The sequence below is a fragment of the Oncorhynchus masou genome, chromosome 32 (genome assembly GCF_036934945.1).
Source record: "Oncorhynchus masou masou isolate Uvic2021 chromosome 32, UVic_Omas_1.1, whole genome shotgun sequence".
NCBI lineage: Eukaryota > Metazoa > Chordata > Actinopteri > Salmoniformes > Salmonidae > Oncorhynchus > Oncorhynchus masou.
Genome location: NC_088243.1, coordinates 5,190,521 through 5,213,020, shown reverse-complemented (window position 1 = coordinate 5,213,020; position 22,500 = coordinate 5,190,521). Strand labels below are relative to the sequence as shown.

General features: G+C 41.6%; 1 pseudogene; it reads left to right on the top strand.

The window, feature by feature from the left end:
- LOC135525494 (prospero homeobox protein 1-like) overlaps nt 1–22,500 on the top strand; it is a 78,551-nt pseudogene that overhangs the window by 33,532 nt on the left and 22,519 nt on the right.

Here is a 22,500-nt window from a genome sequence, read left to right as displayed (position 1 = left end):
ATATGATTGCGTCACAATGGCTACAGCACCTTCGCAAAGCACATCACACCTCATGATTTTATAGATGTTTTGTTGTGTTTCAGCCTGAATTTATAAAGGATTAAATGTAGATTTTTTTTTGAGTCACTGATCTATACACAATACCCCATAATGTCAAAGTGGAAATGTGTTTTTTTTAGAAATGTTTACAAATGTCTTGATGTCAGTAACTATTCAATCTTTTTGTTTAATAAGTTCAGGAGTAAAAATGTCCTTGACAAGTCACAAAGTAAGTTGCATGGACTCACTTTGTGTGCAATAGTAGTGTTTAAAATGTTTGTTTTTTAAATGACTACCTCATCTCTGTACCCCACACATACAATTATCTGTAAGGTCCCTCATCTCTGTACCCCACACATACAATTATCTGTAAGGTCCTTCATCTCTGTACCCCAACACATACAATTATCTGTAAGGTCCTTCATCTTTGTACCCCACACATACAATTATCTGTAAGGTCCTTCATCTCTGTACCCCAACACATACAATTATCTGTAAGGTCCCTCATCTCTGTACCCCAAAAATACAATTATCAGTAAGGTCCCTCATCTCTGTGACCCCACACATACAATTATCTGTAAGGTCCCTCATCTCGGTGACCTCACACATACAATTATCTGTAAGGTCCCTCATCTTGGTGACCTCACACATACAATTATCTGTAAGGTCCCTCATCTCTGTACCCCACACATACAATTATCTGTAAGGTCCCTCAGTCCAACAGTGAATTCCAAACACAGATTTAACCACAAAGACCAGGGAGGTTTTCCAATGGTTTGCAAACAAAGGCAACTATTGGTAGATGGGTAAACAAAAAAGCAGACATTGAATATCCCTTTGAGCGGTGAAGTTATCAATACACCCAGTCACTACAAAGATGCAGGTGTCCTTCCTAACTGAGTTACCGGAGAGGAAGGAAACCGCTCACCATTACCAATAATGGGAGAGGTTAGCATGTCTTGGGGGTATGATATTTCACCCTCCTTTCTCACTCATCATTATTCACAATAAATTTCAGGTTATCCATACTCCTGTTAGCATCCACATTAATGTTACCTTTATTTAACCAGGCAAGTCAGTTAAGAACAAATTCTTATTTTCAATGACGGCCTACCGGGGAACAGTGGGTTAACTGCCTGTTCAGGGGCAGAACGACAGATTTGCACCTTGTCAGCTCGGGGGTTTGAACTCGCAACCTTCCGGCCACGAGTCCAACGCTCTAACCACTAGGCTACCCTGCGGTGTTTAAGAAGCATTCTATTATTATTTACAATTTTAAAGTGACTCCAAAATGACACACTATATTATTCACCATTGATCTCTATTGGACACAAAATAATCAGAAACACAACCAAAACAAACTGCAAATACATCCAATAAGTTTGTAGAGTCCCAAGCTGGATGTCGTCATTGCGTGGTTGCAATATGCCACCAAATACTAAACCTTTGACTACTTTATTTGTACAAATCTTTAGGGTGTCAATAAATATGACCCCCTTACCTTTTTGATAGAGAAAAAAAGTATTTCTCGTTTAACAAAATCTCTTTCTTTGAGCAGTTGTGTAAAAATATAAATAAAATAAAATATTAATAATAATAATATAATATAACATTCATTATAGTAGTAGTAGTAGTGGTAGTAGTAGTGGTAGTGGTAGTAGTAGTGGTAGTGGTAGTAGTGGTAGTAGTAGTAGTGGTAGTAGTAGTAGTAGTAGTAGTGGTAGTAGTAGTAGTAGTAGTAGTAGTAGTAGTAGTAGTAGTAGTAGTAGTAGTAGTAGTTGTGTTAGTAGAAAATAATATAACATTCATTTGAGCATTTTCTACAGTCATTACTGGCCAGCTCTTAAATCGAAATGGCACAAAATCTGTGGCACTGTCTCTCAGTGTCTCCCAGTGTCTCCCAGTGTCTCTCGGTGTCTCCCGGTGTCTCTCGGTGTCTCTCGGTGTCTCTCGGTGTCTCCCGGTGTCTCCCGGTGTCTCCCGGTGCATCTCGGTGTCTCCCAGTGTCTCTCGGTGTCTCTCGGTGTCTCTCGGTGTCTCTCAATGTCTCCCGGTGTCTCTCGGTGTCTCTCGGTGTCTCTCAATGTCTCCCAGTGTCTCTCAGTGTCTCCCAGTGTCTCCCGGTGTCTCCCAGTGTCTCTCAGTGTCTCTCAGTGTCTCTCGGTGTCTCTCAATGTCTCCCAGTGTCTCACAGTGTCTCTCAGTGTCTCCCAGTGTCTCTCAGTGTCGCTCAGTGTCTCTCCCTGTCTCTCGGTGTCTCTCCCTGTCTCTCACTGTCTCTCAGTGTCTCTCCTTGTCTCTCGGTGTCTCTCTGTGTCTCTCACTGTCTCTCGGTGTCTCTCAATGTCTTCTACTGTCTCTCAGTGTCTCCCAGTGTCTCTCAGTGTCTCCCAGTGTCTCTCAGTGTCTCTCAATGTCTCTCAGTGTCTCTCACTGTCTCTCTGTGTCTCTCGGTGTCTCTCAGTGTCTCTCACTGTCTTCTACTGTCTCTCAGTGTCTCCCAGTGTCTCTCAGTGTCTCTCAGTGTCTCCCGGTGTCTCTCGGTGTCACTCGGTGTCTCTCGGTGTCTCTCGGTGTCACTCGGTGTCTCTCGGTGTCTCTCAGTGTCTCTCACTGTCTTCTACTGTCTCTCAGTGTCTCCCAGTGTCTCTCAGTGTCTCTCGGTGTCTCCCGGTGTCTCTCGGTGTCACTCGGTGTCTCTCGGTGTCTCTCGGTGTCTCCCGGTGTCTCTCAGTGTCTCCCGGTGTCTCCCGGTGTCTCTCGGTGTCTCCCAGTGTCTCCCAGTGTCTCCCGGTGCATCTCGATGTCTCTCGGTGTCTCTCATTGTCTCCCGGCGTCTCTCGGTGTCTCTCGGTGTCTCTCAATGTCTCCCAGTGTCTCTCAGTGTCTCCCAGTGTCTCTCAGTGTCTCCCAGTGTCTCTCAGTGTCTCTCCCTGTCTCTCGGTGTCTCTCCCTGTCTCTCACTGTCTCTCAGTGTCTCTCCTTGTCTCTCGGTGGCTCTCTGTGTCTCTCACTGTCTCTCGGTGTCTCTCAATGTCTCTCACTGTCTTCTACTGTCTCTCAGTGTCTCCCAGTGTCTCTCAGTGTCTCCCAGTGTCTCTCAGTGTCTCTCAATGTCTCTCAGTGTCTCTCACTGTCTCTCAGTGTCTCTCACTGTCTTCTACTGTCTCTCAGTGTCTCCCAGTGTCTCTCAGTGTCTCTCAGTGTCTCCCAGTGTCTCTCAATGTCTCTCAGTGTCTCTCACTGTCTCTCTGTGTCTCTCGGTGTCTCTCGGTGTCTCTCAGTGTCTCTCACTGTCTCTCTGTATCTCTCACTGTCTCTCACTGTCTTCTACTGTCTCTCAGTGTCTCCCAGTGTCTCTCGGTGTCTCCCAGTGTCTCTCAGTGTCTCTCAATGTCTCTCAGTGTCTCTCACTGTCTCTCGGTGTCTCTCAGTGTCTCTCACTGTCTCTCAGTGTCTCTCACTGTCTTCTACTGTCTCTCAGTGTCTCCCAGTGTCTCTCAGTGTCTCCCAGTGTCTCTCAATGTCTCTCAGTGTCTCTCACTGTCTCTCTGTGTCTCTCGGTGTCTCTCGGTGTCTCTCAGTGTCTCTCACTGTCTCTCTGTGTCTCTCACTGTCTTCAACTGTCTCTCAGTGTCTCCCAGTGTCTCTCGGTGTCTCCCAGTGTCTCTCAGTGTCTCTCAATGTCTCTCAGTGTCTCTCACTGTCTCTCGGTGTCTCTCAGTGTCTCTCACTGTCTGTCAGTGTCTCTCACTGTCTTCTACTGTCTCTCAGTGTCTCCCAGTGTCTCTCAATGTCTCTCAGTGTCTCTCACTGTCTCTCTGTGTCTCTCGGTGTCTCTCGGTGTCTCTCAGTGTCTCTCACTGTCTCTCTGTGTCTCTCACTGTCTCTCACTGTCTCTCAGTGTCTCTCACTGTCTCTCAGTGTCTCTCAGTGTCTCTCCCTGTCTCTCACTGTCTCCCAGTGTCTCTCACTGTCTCTCAGTGTCTCACAGTGTCTCCCAGTGTCTCTCAGTGTCTCTCAATGTCTCTCAGTGTCTCTCACTGTCTCTCAATGTCTCTCACTGTCTCTCTGTGTCTCTCGGTGTCTCTCAGTGTCTCTCTGTGTCTCTCACTGTCTCTCAGTGTCTCTCAGTGTCGCTCAGTGTCTCTCCCTGTCTCTCGGTGTCTCTCCCTGTCTCTCACTGTCTCTCAGTGTCTCTCCTTGTCTCTCGGTGTCTCTCTGTGTCTCTCACTGTCTCTCGGTGTCTCTCACTGTCTCTCAGTGTCTCACAGTGTCTCCCAGTGTCTCTCAGTGTCTCTCAGTGTCTCTCAGTGTCGCTCAGTGTCTCTCCCTGTCTCTCGGTGTCTCTCCCTGTCTCTCACTGTCTCTCAGTGTCTCTCTGTGTCTCTCACTGTCTTTCAGTGTCTCTCAGTGTCGCTCAGTGTCTCTCCCTGTCTCTCCCTGTCTCTCCCTGTCTCTCACTGTCTCTCAGTGTCTCTCCTTGTCTCTCGGTGTCTCTCTGTGTCTCTCACTATCTCTCGGTGTCTCTCGGTGTCTCTCTCTGTCTCTCACTGTCTCTCAGTGTCTCTCGGTGTCTCTCGGTGTCTCTCCCTGTCTCTCGGTGTCTCTCACTATCTCTCACTGTCTCTCGGTGTCTCTCGGTGTCTCTCGGTGGCGTAGTGGGAGTCCCTAGCATAACTATTATACATCTTTAGATACAGGGGGACTGTACCATACAATGTTTTATGGGCCAATCCCAACTTCAGCTCATTGACCCCTTTATCAACTCATAGTAGTAGTAGTAGCTGAGCTGAGAAGGACCAACAAGAACCTGAGGGATAAGATTCAGAATGACCCTCGACGTTTTATTCTGAGCTGTCTGTAGTTTCCTCTTGATGAACTATGACCCTTGACATTTTATTCTGAGCTGTCTGTAGTTTCCTCTTGATGAACTATGACCCTTGACATTTTAGTCTGAGCTGTCTGTAGTTTCCTCTTGATGAACTATGACCCTTGACATTTTATTCTTGGCTGTCTGTAGTTTCCTCTTGATGAACTATGACCCTTGACATTTTATTCTGAGCTGTCTGTAGGTTTTTCTTGATGAACGTAACGGCGCTTCTGTACCAGGAAGTGGACATAGTCAAAGTAACGCTGCAGCAAGTGTTTCCCTTGATCTAGAAATGTCACGTTCACCTTGGCACTTACTTTCTGCCCCAAGCTCTCCCCTGTCAGGAACCTGTCTAGATCACAGCCTAACTATGTCATGTATGTGTGTGTCCTTTTGCATTGTCCTGTCTAATGGTGTCATGGCATTCGTTGCCAACGTCATTAACATACTGTACCCCAAATCAGGGTCAGGTCTCTGTCTCTCTCTCTCTCTCCTACTCTGTCTTCACGTCTCTCTCTCTCTGCTACTCTGTCTTCACGTCTCTCTCTCTCTGCTACTCTGTCTTCACGTCTCTCTCTCTCTCCTACTCTGTCTTTATGTCTCTCTCTCTCCTACTCTGTCTTTATGTCTCTCTCTCTCTCCTACTCTGTCTTGACGTCTCTCTCTCTCTGCTACTCTGTCTTGACGTCTCTCTCTCTCTTACTCTGTCTTGACGTCTCTCTCTCTCTCCTACTCTGTCTTCACGTCTCTCTCTCTCTCCTACTCTGTCTTTATGTCTCTCTCTCTCTCCTACTCTGTCTTTATGTCTCTCTCTCTCCTACTCTGTCTTGACGTCTCTCTCCCTCTCCTTCTCTCTCTCTCTCTCTCTCTCTCTCTCTCTCTCTCTCTCTCTCTCTCTCTCTCTCTCTCTCTCTCTCTCTATATATATATATATATATATATATATATATATATATAAATTAACAGTAAACAAAAGTTCCAAAAGAATAAATACATTTCAAATGTCATATTATATATATATATATACAGTGTTGTAACAAGATACAAATGGTTAAAGAACACAAGGGAAATAAATAAGCATAAATATGGGTTGTATTTACAATGGTGTGTGTTCTTCACTGGTTGCCCTTTTCTTGTGGCAACAGGTCACGAATCTTGCTGCTGCGATGGCACACTGTGGTATTTCACCCAGTAGATATGAGAGTTTATCAAAATCAGGTTTGTTTTTGAATTCTTTGTGGATCTGTGTAATCTGAGGGAAATATTTCTCTCTAATATGGGCATCTCTCTCTCTCTGACTCTTTCTCCCTCTCTCTCTCTTTCTCTCTCCCTCTGCCCCCCCCTCCCTCGCTCCATGAGAACGATAGTCAGCATGTGTTGGGGGGGGGGGGGATCAGCTAGTTGTTGTGGGGGAATTAGGCATAAATTACCACCTAATTGGGTTTGAATAGAGAGGGAGGCTCTGGGAATAGGTGATCGTTACTGTGGGAAGTGGGTTATACTGACTGTTCTTACACACGCATGAACACACACACACACACACACACACACACAGCTACACAAAACCACACACACCCAGAGATACAGTACACACACAGATACACACACACACCCACACACACACACACTCACACACGCGCGCGCACACACACACACACACACACAGTTACACAAAACCACACACACACACACACACACACACATCCAGAGATACAGTACACATACACACACCGATATACAGTACGCACACACACACACAGATACAGTACACACACACACCCAGAGATACAGTACACACACACCCAGAGATACAGTACACACACACACAGATATACAGTACACACACACCCAGAGATACAGTACACACACACACACAGATATACAGTACACACACACCCAGAGATACAGTACACACACACACACAGATATACAGTACACACACACCCAGAGATACAGTACACACACACACACAGATATACAGTACACATACACTCACACAGACAACACATTCCATCCAGGATTCATCCAGGCAGGTGTTTTACCCAAAACGCTCAATTTTCTAGGTTCCATCTCCTGGGTCTAGCTTCGGGTCTTTTAAAAAGCTTTATTTAACTAGGCAAGTCAGTTTTAAGAACAAATTCTTATTTTCAATGACAGCCTAGGATAACAGTAGGTTAACTGCCTGTTCAGGGGCAGAACGACAGATTTGTACCTTATCAGCTCGGGAGTTTGAACTTGCAACCTTCAGGTTACTAGTCCAACGCTCTAACCACTAGGCTACCTGCCACCTCTACACTCTAACCACTAGGCTACCTGCCGCCTCTACACTCTAAACCACTAGGCTACCTGCCGCCTCTACACTCTAACCACTAGACTACCTGCCGCCTCTACACTCTAACCACTAGGCTACCCTGCCCACCTCTACACTCTAACCACTAGGCTACCTGCCACCTCTACACTCTAACCACTAGGCTACCTGCCACCTCTACACTCTAACCACTAGGCTACCTGCCACCTCTACACTCTAACCACTAGGCTACCTGCCACCTCTACACTCTAACCACTAGGCTACCCTCACTGGGTCATGGCTCCGACATACCTGCTCTCACTTGGGGCCAAAGCCAGGCCACTGGTGCTTTTCAACCCTATACATTTACAGAACAATGGCTAACTGTGAACTTTGACACCTTCTCACCCCAAAAAAAATAAAAACTGAGTTGATGATGCTAAGGTTGTTGATTCTCACAAGTCGTCACTGTCAGCCGTAACTGTGGAAACACTGGTGACACTGGTGTGTGTGGGGGAGGGGGAGGGGGGGGGGTAGGTCACCAGTGAAATGCTTCTATAGAGACACACACACACTAATTACATAGTGAAAGCGATTGTCGTTTTGACCTGACCCATCATCTCTGTGATGAGACGTCTGGGTTTGTGAGTGGTATCACACACACACACACACACACACGCACGCACGCACGCACGCACACACACACACGCACACACACACGCACGCACGCACACACACAGACACACACACACACAGTGTGGTATATGTTGAGGAAGTGTAATTAAGACCTTGTTTGAGAGCTTGTTAGATCTCTGTAGTGACGAGAAGTTAACTATAATTACACCCTTGTTATAGCCAAGATACCCCCTTCTGACTCCACACACACACACACACCCACACACACACACACACACACACACACACACACACACACACACACACACACACACACACACACACACACACACACACACACACACACACACACACCCCAACTCAGAAGACATACTAGAGTCTGGTAGCTACTAGACAGAGTGAATAATGAAGAGTTCCATTTGATAGAAATTTGCCCTTCACTGAATTACCTAGAATATCTATTGAAATTTAATTATTTTATAAATGCTGTTAAAAATCTGATCCCAATCAAAGTCATTTAAATAAAATAGCATCAAATAAAATGATAATCCAAAGATGGAGGTTAGTATTTCCAATCTAAACGTCTCATCAACATCCTTATGATGTCCCTTAACGTCCCCCACCATCAACATCCTTCTGATGTCTCTAAATGTACCATCAACATCTTTCTGATGTCTCTAAATGTACCATCAACAGCCTTCTGATGTCTCTAAATGTACCATCAACATCCCTCTGATGTCTCTAAATGTACCATCAACATCCTTATGATGTCCCTTAACGTCCCCCACCATCAACATCTTTCTGATGTCTCTAAATGTACCATCAACATCCCTCTGATGTCTCTAAATGTACCATCAACATCTTTCTGATGTCTCTAAATGTACCATCAACATCCCTCTGTTGTCTCTAAACGTCCCCACCATCAACAGCCTTCTGATGTCTCTAAATGTACCATCAACATCTTTCTGATGTCTCTAAACGTCCCCACCATCAACATCTTTCTGATGTCTCTAAATGTACCATCAACAGCCTTCTGATGTCTCTAAATGTACCATCAACATCTTTCTGATGTCTCTAAACGTCCCCACCATCAACATCTTTCTGATGTCTCTAAATGTACCATCAACATCTTTCTGATGTCTCTAAACGTCCCCACCATCAACATCTTTCTGATGTCTCTAAATGTACCATCAACATCTTTCTGATGTCTCTAAACGTCCCCGCCATCAACATCTTTCTGATGTCTCTAAATGTACCATCAACAGCATTCTGATGTCTCTAAATGTACCATCAACAGCCTTCTGATGTCTCTCTCTGTGGGAGATGTAAATCAGGTCGGGGTGAATTCCAGACAATTCACAAAGTGTACTGAAATTACAGACAATTCTCCTCTTTTCAGTTAGGAACATTTGGAAGTGGATTTGAAATGTAATGTGTGTGTTTGTTTCTCCCTAACACCTCCCCTCAGGGCTTCCCTCCACTGAAAAACCCTGTCAGGGAAACACAATAGGGATGACACTCTCTCTCTTTTCATCACAAACTCCACCTGGCATTCTCCCGAGCTCAGCTGTTTTCTCTCTCCTTTACCCTGTCTGTCTCTACATCTGTCTGTCTCTATATCTGTCTCTATATCTGTCTCTATATCTGTCTGTCTCTATATCTGTCTGTCTCTACATCTGTCTGTCTCTATATCTGTCTGTCTCTATATCTATCTGTCTCTATATCTGTCTGTATCTATATCTGTCTGTCTCTTTATCTGTCTGTATCTATATCTGTCTGTCTCTATATCTGTCTGTCTCTATATCTGTCTCTATATCTGTCTGTCTCTATATCTGTCTGTCTCTTTATCTGTCTGTCTCTATATCTGTCTGTCTCTATATCTGTCTGTCTCTATATCTGCCTGTCTCTTTATCTGTCTGTCTCTATATCTGTCTGTCTCTTTATCTGTCTGTCTCTATATCTATCTCTATATCTGTCTGTCTCTACATCTGTCTGTATCTATATCTGTCTCTACATCTGTCTGTCTCTATATCTGTCTGTCTCTATATCTGTCTCTACATCTGTCTGTCTCTATATCTGTCTCTATATCTGTCTGTCTCTATATCTGTCTGTCTCTTTATCTGTCTGTCTCTATATCTATCTCTATATCTGTCTGTCTCTACATCTGTCTGTATCTATATCTGTCTCTACATCTGTCTGTCTCTATATCTGTCTGTCTCTATATCTGTCTCTACATCTGTCTGTCTCTATATCTGTCTCTATATCTGTCTGTCTCTATATCTGTCTCTACATCTGTCTGTCTCTATATCTGTCTCTTTATCTGTCTGTCTCTATATCTGTCTGTCTCTATATCTGTCTGTCTCTTTATCTGTCTGTCTCTATATCTGTCTGTCTCTATATCTGTCTCTATATCTGTCTGTCTCTTTATCTGTCTGTCTCTATATCTGTCTGTCTCTATATCTGTCTGTCTCTATATCTGTCTGTCTCTATATCTGTCTCTACATCTGTCTGTCTCTATATCTGTCTCTTTATCTGTCTGTCTCTATATCTGCCTGTCTCTTTATCTGTCTGTCTCTATATCTGTCTGTCTCTATATCTGTCTGTATCTATATCTGTCTGTCTCTGTATCTGTCTGTCTCTATATCTGTCTGTCTCTATATCTGTCTCTATATCTGTCTGTCTCTACATCTGTCTGTCTCTATATCTGTCTGTCTCTATATCTATCTCTATATCTGTCTGTCTCTATATCTGTCTGTCTCTATATCTGTCTCTATATCTGTCTGTCTCTACATCTGTCTGTCTCTATATCTGTCTGTCTCTATATCTGTCTGTCTCTATATCTGTCTGTCTCTATATCTGTCTGTCTCTTTATCTGTCTGTCTCTATATCTGTCTGTCTCTATATCTGTCTCTCTCTATATCTGTCTGTCTCTATATCTGTCTCTATATCTGTCTGTCTCTATATCTGTCTGTCTCTATATCTGTCTCTATATCTATCTCTATATCTGTCTCTATATCTGTCTGTCTCTATATCTATCTCTATATCTGTCTGTCTCTATATCTGTCTCTATATATGTCTGTCTCTATATCTATCTCTATATCTGTCTCTATATATGTCTGTCTCTATATCTATCTCTATATCTGTCTCTATATATGTCTGTCTCTATATCTGTCTCTATATCTGTCTGTCTCTATATCTGTCTCTATATCTGTCTGTCTCTTTATCTGTCTGTCTCTATATCTGTCTTTATATCTGTCTGTCTCTATATCTGTCTCTATATCTGTCTGTCTCTTTATCTGTCTGTCTCTATATCTGTCTCTATATCTGTCTGTCTCTATATCTATCTCTATATCTGTCTGTCTCTATATCTGTCTCTATATATGTCTGTCTCTATATCTGTCTCTATATATGTCTGTCTCTATATCTATCTCTATATCTGTCTGTCTCTATATCTATCTGTCTCTATATCTGTCTGTCTCTATATCTGTCTGTCTCTATGTCTGTCTGTCTCTATATCTATCTGTCTCTATATCTGTCTGTCTCTATATCTGTCTCTATATCTGTCTCTCTATATATCTGTCTGTCTCTATATCTGTCTCTATATCTGTCTGTCTCTATATCTGTCTCTCTCTCTATCTATCTGTCTCTATATCTGTCTCTCTCTATATCTGTCTGTCTCTATATCTGTCTGTCTCTATATCTGTCTGTCTCTATATCTGTCTCTATATCTGTCTGTCTCTATATCTGTCTGTCTCTATATCTATCTCTATATCTGTCTGTCTCTATATCTGTCTCTATATCTGTCTGTCTCTATATCTGTCTGTCTCTATATCTATCTCTATATCTGTCTGTCTCTATATCTATCTCTATATCTGTCTGTCTCTATATCTGTCTGTCTCTATATCTGTCTGTCTCTATATCTATCTCTATATCTATCTCTATATCTGTCTGTCTCTATATCTGTCTGTCTTTTTTGTTTGTGCTGATCGTGGAGTAATAGGTTAGTGGGGGTTAGTGGGGGTTAGTTTGGTATGTGTGTTTGTGTGTGTTTTCAGCATGCTCGTGTGTGTGTGTGTGTTTGGGAATGTCATTTGTTTCTCTGTGTGTCGTATCCGTCCCGTGGGAAAGGCTTCTGGAAGTCAGGGCCTGCTAGTGTCTGTCACTACAACATCAATATAACGTTACTATAACATCACTACAACGTCACTACAGCATTAACTACAACGTCACAACAACGTCACTACAGTGTTACTACGTCACTACAACATTAACCACAACGTTACTACAATGTCACTACAACGTCACTACAACAACTACAACATCACTACAACGTTAACTAAAACATCACTACAACGTTACTACAACGTCACTACAACGTTACCGCAACATCACTACAACGTCACTACACCGTCACTACAACAACTACAACGTCACTACAACGTTAACTAAAACATCACTACAACATCACTACAACGTTACTACAACGTCACTACAACGTTACTGCAACATCACTACAACTACAACGTCACTACAACGTCACTACAACGTCACTACAACTACAACGTCACTACAACGTGAACTACAACATCACTACAACGGCAATACAACGTCAATACAACGTCACTACAACGTCACTACAACTACAACGTCACTACAACGTTAAGTACAACATCACTACAACGTCAATACAACGTCACTACAACGTCACTACAACGTCACTACAACTACAACGTCACTACAACGTTAACTACAACATCACTACAACGTCACTACAACGTCACTACAACGTCACTACAACGTCACTACAACTACAACGTCACTACAACGTTAACTACAACATCACTACAACGTCACTACAACGTCACTACAACTACAACGTCACTACAACGTTAACTACAACATCACTACAACGTCAATACAACATCACTACAACGTTACTGCAACATTACAAAAAGGACAAGTAATGTTTGCATAACATGAAAATAAAAAAATATTTATTGATGAAATAAATACACATTTATTCAGATATATTTTGATTATATTTAGGTATAGAGCAATGCAATGCTTTCAGTCAACAATACAGTCTTAGTCTGCTCAACATGTGTGTGCATGCTTCGATGTATGAGTGTGTTTGACCATATGCCCATTGTGTGTGTGTGTGTGTGTGTGTGTGTGTGTGTGTGTGTGTGTGTGTGTGTGTGTGTGTGTGTGTGTGTGTGTGTGTGTGTGTGTGTGTGTGTGTGTGTGTGTGGGTGTGTGCATGCTTCGATGTATGAGTGTGTTTGACCATATGCCCATTGTGTGTGTGTGTGTGTGGGTGTGTGCATGCTTCGATGTATGAGTGTGTTTGACCATATGCCCATTGTGTGTGTGTCTGTGTGTGTGTGTGTGGGTGTGTGCATGCTTCGATGTATGAGTGTGTTTGACCATATGCCCATTGTGTGTGTGTGTGTGTGTGTGTGTGTGTGTGTGTGTGTGTGTGTGTGTGTGTGTGTGTGTGTGTGTGTGTGTGTGTGTGTGTGTGTGTGTGTGTGGGTGTGTGCATGCTTCGATGTATGAGTGTGTTTGACCATATGCCCATTGTGTGTGTGTGTGTGTGTGTTTAGTGTGTGTGAGTGTTAATTGCTGAATTGTTGCGTTGCTCTTTTGTCCGTCTCTCTTTCTTTCCAACCTGACACGAAGCCTCTCTAAAGCTCTCCGTTGCACCCTTCACACACACACACACACACACACACACACACACACACCGCTAAAACATGCCCACTTATTCTTCATGTTGTCACCCTCTGACCATCGCTGAAAAATGCCTCCGTTGCTCTTTCCCTCTCCCTCTCCCTCCATCTATCCTTCCTCTCCTCCCCCCTCCCGTTGCCTTGTTCCCCCACTCTCCCTTGTTCCTATGAGACAATGTCTTGTAACAATGCCTGTTCTAATCTCCATGTCAAAGCTGTTTTTCCCCTCCACTAAACACCCCCACCCCACACACACACACACACACACACCTCCCTGTAGTGTAGTAAGAGCAGGGACATCACACAGACAATGTTATGTAGTATTACTAAAGAGAATATGTAACATATAAAGTGTAATATAATATAACATCTAATATAATATAACATCTAATATAATATAATATGTAATATAATATACTATGTAATATAATATACTATGTAATATGTAATATAATATAATAGGTAATATAATATAATATGTAATATAATATAATATGTAATATAATATACTATGTAATATAATATACTATGTAATATAATATACTATGTAATATAACATCTAATATAATATAATATGTAATATAATATACTATGTAATATAATATACTATGTAATATAATATGTAATATAATATGTAATATAATATACTATGTAATATAATATACTATGTAATATAACATAACATCTAATATAATATGTAATATAATATACTATGTAATATAATATACTATATAATATAATATGTAATATAATATAATAGGTAATATAATATAATAGGTAATATAATATAATATAATGGGTAATATAATATACTATGTAATATAACATAACATCTAATATAATATGTAATATAATATACTATGTAATATAATATACTATATAATATAATATGTAATATAATATACTATATAATATAATATACTATATAATATAATATGTAATATAATATACTATGTAATATAATATAATGGGTAATATAATATACTATGTAATATAATATAATATGTAATTTTTTTCCTTTATTTATCCAGGCAAGTCAGTTAAGAACAAATTCTTATTTTCAATGACAGCCTGGGAACAGTGGGTTAACTGCCTGTTCAGGGGCAGAACGACAGATTTGTACCTTGTCAGCTCAGGGATTTGAACTCGCAACCTTCCGGTTACTATTCCGACGCTCTAACCACTAGGCTACCATGCCGCCCCATAATATAACATGTAATATAATTTAATATGTAATATAATATAATAGGTAATATAATATAATATAATGGTTGATATAATATAATATGTAATATAATATAATATGTAATATAATATGTAATATAATATAATAGGTAATATAATATAACATGTAATATAATATAATATGTAATATACTATGTAATATAATAAGTAATATAATATGTAATATAATATAATATGTAATATAACATGCAATATAATATACTATGTAATATAATATGTAATATAATATGTAATATAATATACTATGTAATATAATATGTAATATAATATAGTATGTAATATAATATGTAATATAATATACTATGTAATATAATATGTAATATAATATACTATGTAATATAATGTGTAATATAATATACTATGTAATATAATATGTAATATAATATACTATGTAATATAATATGTAATATAATATACTATGTAATATAATATGTAATATAATATACTATGTAATATAATATGTAATATAATATGTAATATAATATACTATGTAATATAATATGTAATATAATATACTATGTAATATAATATGTAATGTAATATGTAATATAATATGTAATATAATATACTATGTAATATAATGTGTAATATAATATACTATGTAATATAATATGTAATATAATATACTATGTAATATAATATGTAATATAATATGTAATATAATATACTATGTAATATAATATGTAATATAATATGTAATATAATATACTATGTAATATAATATGTAATATAATATACTATGTAATATAATATGTAATGTAATATGTAATATAATATACTATGTAATGTAATATAATATGTAATATAACATGTAATATAATATAATATGTTATATAATATACTATGTAATATAATACAGTGCCTTGCGAAAGTATTCGGCCCCCTTGAACTTTGCGACCTTTTGCCACATTTCAGGCTTCAAACATAAAGATATAAAACTGTATTTTTTTGTGAAGAATCAACAACAAGTGGGACACAATTATATGAAGTGGAACGACATTTATTGGATATTTCAAACTTTTTTAACAAATCAAAAACTGAAAAATTGGGCGTGCAAAATTATTAAAGCACACATTTACCGGTATAAATACTGTTGTGTTGATCTACAGGAAGTATTCACCCTCCTTGGCATTGTTCCTATTTTATTGCCTTTCAACCTGGAAATAAAATAGATTTTGGGGGGGTTTGTTTCATATCAAATCAAATGTATTTATATAGCCCTTCGTACATCAGCTGATATCTCAAAGTGCTGTACAGAAACCCAGCTTAAAACCCCAGACAGCAAGCAATGCAGGTGTAGAAGCACGTTTTCATTTGATTTATACAACATGCCACTTTGAAGATACAACATATTTTTTCTTGTGAAACAAACAAGAAGTAAGACAACAAAAAAAACTGAAAACTTGAGCATGCATAACTATTCACCCCCCAAAATCAACAAGTTGTAGAGCCACCTTTTCCAGCAATTACAGCTGCAGGTCTCTTGTGGTATGTCTCTATAAGCTTGGCACATCAAGCCACCTGGGATTGTTGCCAATTCTTCATGGCAAAACTGCTCCAGCTCCTTCAAGTTGGATGGGTTCCTTCGGTGCACAGCAATATTTAAGTCATACCACAGATTCTCAATTGGATTGAGGTCTGGACTTTGACTAGGTCATTCCAAGACATTTAAATGTTTCCCCTTAAACCAGAGTATTGCTTTAGCAGTATGATTAGTGTTATTGTGCTGCTGGAAGGTGAACCTCCGTCCCAGTCTCAAATCTCTGGAAGACTGAAACAGGTTTCCCTCAAGAATTTCCCGGTATTTAGCGCCATCCAACATTCCTTCAATTCTGACCAGTTTCCTTGTCCCTGACGATGAAAAACATCCCCACAGCATGATGCTGCCACCACCATGCTTCAGTGTGGAGATGGTGTTCTCAGGGTGATGAGAGGTGTTGGGTTTAATTGCAAGACATAGTGTCTTCTTTGATGGCGAAAAAGCTCAATTTTAGTCTCATCTGACCAGAGTACCTTCTTCCATATGTTTGGGAACTTTCTCCCACATGCCTTTTGGCGAACACCATATGAGTTTGCTTATTTTTTTTATTTAAGCAATTGCTTTTTTTCTGGCCACTCTTCCGTAAAGCCCAGCTCTGTGGAGTGTACAGCTCAAAGTGGTCCTATGGACAGATACTCCAATCTCCGTTGTGGAGCTTTGCAACTCCTTCAGGGTGATCTTTGGTCTCTTTCTTGCCTCTCTGATTAAAGCCCTCCTTGCCTGGTCCGTGAGTTTTGGTGGGCAGCCCTCTCTTGGCAGGTTTGTTGTGGTGCCATTTTCTTTCCATTTTTTAAGTATTGGATTTAATGGTGCTCTGTGGGATGTTCAAAGTTTCAGACATTGATCTGATCTGTACTTCTCCACAACTTTATTAAATTAATTATATGACTTCTGAAGGTGATTGGTTGCACCAGATCTTATTGATGTGCTTCATAGCAAAGGGGTGAACACATATGCAAGCACCACTTTTATGTTTATTTATTTTTTGCATTTTTGGAAACAAGTTATTTTTAAAATTTCACTTCACCAATTTGGACTATTTTATGTATGTCCATCATATAAAAATCCACTTACATTATTAAATAATTGCAACAAAATAGGACAAACACCAAGGTGATGAATACTGTTTTTTTTTTTTTTTTCATTTTTTAAGTAATGGATTTAATGGTGCTCTGTGGGATGTTCAAAGTTTCAGACATTGATCTGATCTGTACTTCTCCACAACTTTGTCCCTGACCTGTTTGGAGAGCTCCTTGGTGTTCATGGTGCCCCTTGCTTGGTGGTGTTGCAGTCTCTGGGGCCTTTCAGAACAGGAGTATATATACTGAGATCATGTGACACTTAGATTGCACACAGGTGGACTTTATTTAATTAATTATGTGACTTCTGAAGGTAATTCGTTGCACCAGATCTTATTTAGGGGTTTCATAGCAAAGGGGGTGAATACATACGCACGCAACACATATTTTTTAAATCAAGTTATTTTTTTCATTCATGTAGCCAGTACAGTCTCCATGTGTAGATGTAGCTTTATCTTCCTGTAACTTTGTAGCCAGTACAGTCTCCATGTGTAGTTGTTGGTTTATCTTTCTGTAACTTTGTAGCCAGTACAGTCTCCATGTGTAGTTGTAGCTTTATCTTCCTGTAACTTTGTAGCCAGTACAGTCTCCATGTGTAGTTGTTGGTTTATCTGCCTGTAACTTTGTAGCCAGTACAGTCTCCATGTGTAGTTGTAGCTTTATCTTCCTGTAACTTTGTAGCCAGTACAGTCTCCATGTGTAGATGTAGCTTTATCTTCCTGTAACATTGTAGCCAGTACAGTCTCCATGTGTAGTTGTAGGTTTATCTTCCTGTAACTTTGTAGCCAGTACAGTCTCCATGTGTAGTTGTAGGTTTATCTTCCTGTAACTTTGTAGCCAGTACAGTCTCCATGTGTAGTTGTTGGTTTATCTTCCTGTAACTTTGTAGCCAGTATAGTCTCCATGTGTAGATGTAGCTTTATCTTCCCGTAACTTTGTAGCCAGTACAGTCTCCATGTGTAGTTGTCGGTTTATCTTTCTGTAACTTTGTAGCCAGTACAGTCTCCATGTGTAGTTGTCGGTTTATCTTTCTGTAACTTTGTAGCCAGTACAGTCTCCATGTGTAGATGTAGCTTTATCTTCCTGTAACTTTGTAGCCAGTACAGTCTCCATGTGTAGTTGTAGGTTTATCTTCCTGTAACTTTGTAGCCAGTACAGTCTCCATGTGTAGTTGTTGGTTTATCTGCCTGTAACTTTGTAGCCAGTACAGTCTCCATGTGTAGTTGTAGCTTTATCTTCCTGTAACATTGTAGCCAGTACAGTCTCCATGTGTAGTTGTAGGTTTATCTTCCTGTAACTTTGTAGCCAGTACAGTCTCCATGTGTAGTTGTAGGTTTATCTTCCTGTAACTTTGTAGCCAGTACAGTCTCCATGTGTAGTTGTTGGTTTATCTTCCTGTAACTTTGTAGCCAGTATAGTCTCCATGTGTAGATGTAGCTTTATCTTCCCGTAACTTTGTAGCCAGTACAGTCTCCATGTGTAGTTGTCGGTTTATCTTTCTGTAACTTTGTAGCCAGTACAGTCTCCATGTGTAGTTGTCGGTTTATCTTTCTGTAACTTTGTAGCCAGTACAGTCTCCATGTGTAGATGTAGCTTTATCTTCCTGTAACTTTGTAGCCAGTACAGTCTCCATGTGTAGTTGTAGGTTTATCTTCCTGTAACTTTGTAGCCAGTACAGTCTCCATGTGTAGTTGTAGGTTTATCTTCCTGTAACTTTGTAGCCAGTACAGTCTCCATGTGTAGTTGTAGGTTTATCTTCCTGTAACTTTGTAGCCAGTATAGTCTCCATGTGTAGATGTAGCTTTATCTTCCTGTAACTTTGTAGCCAGTACAGTCTCCATGTGTAGTTGTCGGTTTATCTTTCTGTAACTTTGTAGCCAGTACAGTCTCCATGTGTAGTTGTCGGTTTATCTTTCTGTAACTTTGTAGCCAGTACAGTCTCCATGTGTAGTTGTAGGTTTATCTTCCTGTAACTTTGTAGCCAGTACAGTCTCCATGTGTAGTTGTTGGTTTATCTTCCTGTAACTTTGTAGCCAGTACAGTCTCCATGTGTAGATGTAGGTTTATCTTCCTGTAACTTGGTAGCCAGTACAGTCTCCATGTGTAGTTGTTGGTTTATCTTCCTGTAACTTTGTAGCCAGTACAGTCTCCATGTGTAGTTGTTGGTTTATCTTCCTGTAACTTTGTAGCCAGTACAGTCTCCATGTGTAGTTGTAGGTTTATCTTCCTGTAACTTTGTAGCCAGTACAGTCTCCATGTGTAGTTGTTGGTTTATCTTCCTGTAACTTGGTAGCCAGTACAGTCTCCATGTGTAGTTGTAGGTTTATCGTCCTGTAACTTTGTAGCCAGTACAGTCTCCATATGAAGCTGCATATTGCATCATGATTACATTTTCTTTTCCAACTGTTCTGTTCTCTTGTTTTATTGTCTATTCTAGAATGCCCTTCTAACCAATCAGAAATTAGTATTTAAAAATGCTGTGGTATAAACATGTTTTAAACAGACAGTAGTTTAATATTACTGAATATTACTGAATATTACTGAATAAAATGTATATGTATTCTCTGACAGACCAAGAACAAGGAATGGAATCATAATAATTAATAATGATCAATATTACTCTCTCTCTGTTTCTCTCTCTGTCTCTCTTTCTCCCTCTCTCTCCCGCTCTCTTTCCCTCTCTCTCTCTCTCTCTGTCTTTCCCTCTCTCCCCTCCCTCTCCCTCCATCTGTCTCTCTCTCTCTCTCTTTCTCCCTCTCTCTCCCGCTCACTTTTTCTCTCTCTCCCTCTCCCTCTCTCCTTCTCTCTCCCGCTCTCTTTCGCTCTCTTTCCCTCTCTCTCTCTCTCTCTCTCTCTCTCTCCCTCTCCCTCTCTCCTCTCTCCCGCTCTCTTTCCCTCTGTCTCTGTCTCTCTCTCCCGCTCTCTTTCCCTCTCTCTCTGTCTCTCTCTCCCTCTCTCTCTCTCTCTCCCTCTCCCTCTCTCTCCTTCTCTCTCCCGCTCTCTTTCCCTCTCTCTCTGTCTCTCTCTCCCTCTCTCTCTGTCTCTCTCTCCCTCTCTCTCTGTCTCTCTCTCTCTCTCTCTCTCACACTCTCTCTCTCTCTCTCCAGTTTAACCGCTGCATCACGTCTCAGCTCATCAAGTGGTTCAGTAACTTCAGAGAGTTCTATTACATCCAGATGGAGAAGTTTGCCCGGCAGGCCATCAACGAAGGAGTGACCACCAACGAGGACCTGTCTGTGGGCAGGGAGTCTGAGCTCTACCGAGCCCTCAACATGCACTACAACAAGGCCAACGACTTTGAGGTATGACAGCTGTAGGGGTGGTTGGTGGTGGGAGGACGAGGACGATGCTTGGTGCCTGGGTGTCCTTGTCAAAGCAATATCTTGCATTCACATTTGAATCTCTCCTTCCTTCCTCTCTCTCTCTCTCTCTCTCTTCTATTACTGACTCTCTCTGGGACCACATGCTATTCAACACAGTCACATCTGCATCATTTAGAAGCCCATTACACAGCATTTAACCTAATACACACACACACAGTCTTTAAGAAGGTAGTTTGGGGGCGAACCCACAGAAGACTCAAACATATTTCAAGTGGACCAAGAAAAGGGTGTTTTGATAATGAGTCAGGTACCATCTCTCTGTCCTCTCTTCATCTCTCTGTCCTCTCTTCATCTCTCTGTCCTCTCTTCATCTCTCTGTCCTCTCTTCATCTCTCTGTCCTCTCTTCATCTCTCTGTCCTCTCTTCATCTCTCTGTCCTCTCTTCATCTCTCTGTCCTCTCTTCATCTCTCTGTCCTCTCTTCATCTCTCTGTCCTCTCTTCATCTCTCTGTCCTCTCTTCATCTCTCTGTCCTCTCTTCATCTCTCTGTCCTCTCTTCATCTCTCTGTCCTCTCTTCATCTCTCTGTCCTTCCTCATTCTTCTGCTGTTTAACTCAGACCCATGAAACTGGAACCACAGCCTATTCAGCAAGTCCCCCCCCACACACACATCCATTCTCCTCCTTTTGCCAAATTTAGCATCATCAAAGTTCCACCTTGGACTGTCCCCCACCTCACCCCCTCTACCTCCTTCCTCCCGTCTCCTCCCCCTCTCCCCTTCTCTGTTTGTATCTGTCCTCTGTTCCACCGGCTCTCCTTCTTTTGATGGTTATCTACTCTGTCAATGTTCACCCGTTCCCCTCTCCTCTCCTCTCCTCCACCCGTTCCCCTCTCCTCCACCCGTTCCCCTCTCCTCTCCTTCTCCCGTTCCCCCTCTCCTCTCCTCCACCCATTCCCCTCTCCTCCACCCGTTCCCCTCTCCTCTCCTCCACCCGTTCCCCCCTCTCCTCCACCCGTTCCCCTCTCCTCTCCTTCTCCCGTTCCCCTCTCCTCTCCTCCACCCATTCCCCTCTCCTCCACCCGTTCCCCTCTCCTCTCCTCCACCCGTTCCCCTCTCCTCCACCCGTTCCCCTCTCCTCTCCTTCTCCCGTTCCCCTCTCCTCCTCCTATCTACCCGTTCCCCCTTCTCCTCTCCTCCACTCGTTCCCCTCTCCTATCCTCCACTCGTTCCCCTCTCCTCCTCCTATCTACCCGTTCCCCCTTCTCCTCTCCTCCACTCGTTCCCCTCTCCTCCTCCGATCTACTCGTTCCCCTCTCCTCCTCCTATCTACCCGTTCCCCTCTCCTCCTCCTATCTACTCGTTCCCCTCTCCTCCTCCTATCTACCCGTTCCCCTCTCCTCCTCCTATCTACCCGTTCCCCCTTCTCCTCTCCTCCACTCGTTCCCCTCTCCTCCTCCTATCTACTCGTTCCCCTCTCCTCCTCCGATCTACTCGTTCCCCTCTCCTCCTCCGATCTACTCGTTCCCCTCTCCTCCTCCGATCTACTCGTTCCCCTCTCCTCCTCCGATCTACTCATTCCCCTCTCCTCCTCTCCCCTCTCCTCCTCCTATCCACCTGTTCCCCCTTCTCTACTCCTCCACTCGTTCCCCTCTCCTCCACTCGTTCCCCTCTCCTATCCTCCACTTGTTCCCCTCTCCTCCTCCTATCTACCCGTTCCCCCTTCTCCTCTCCTCCACTCGTTCCCC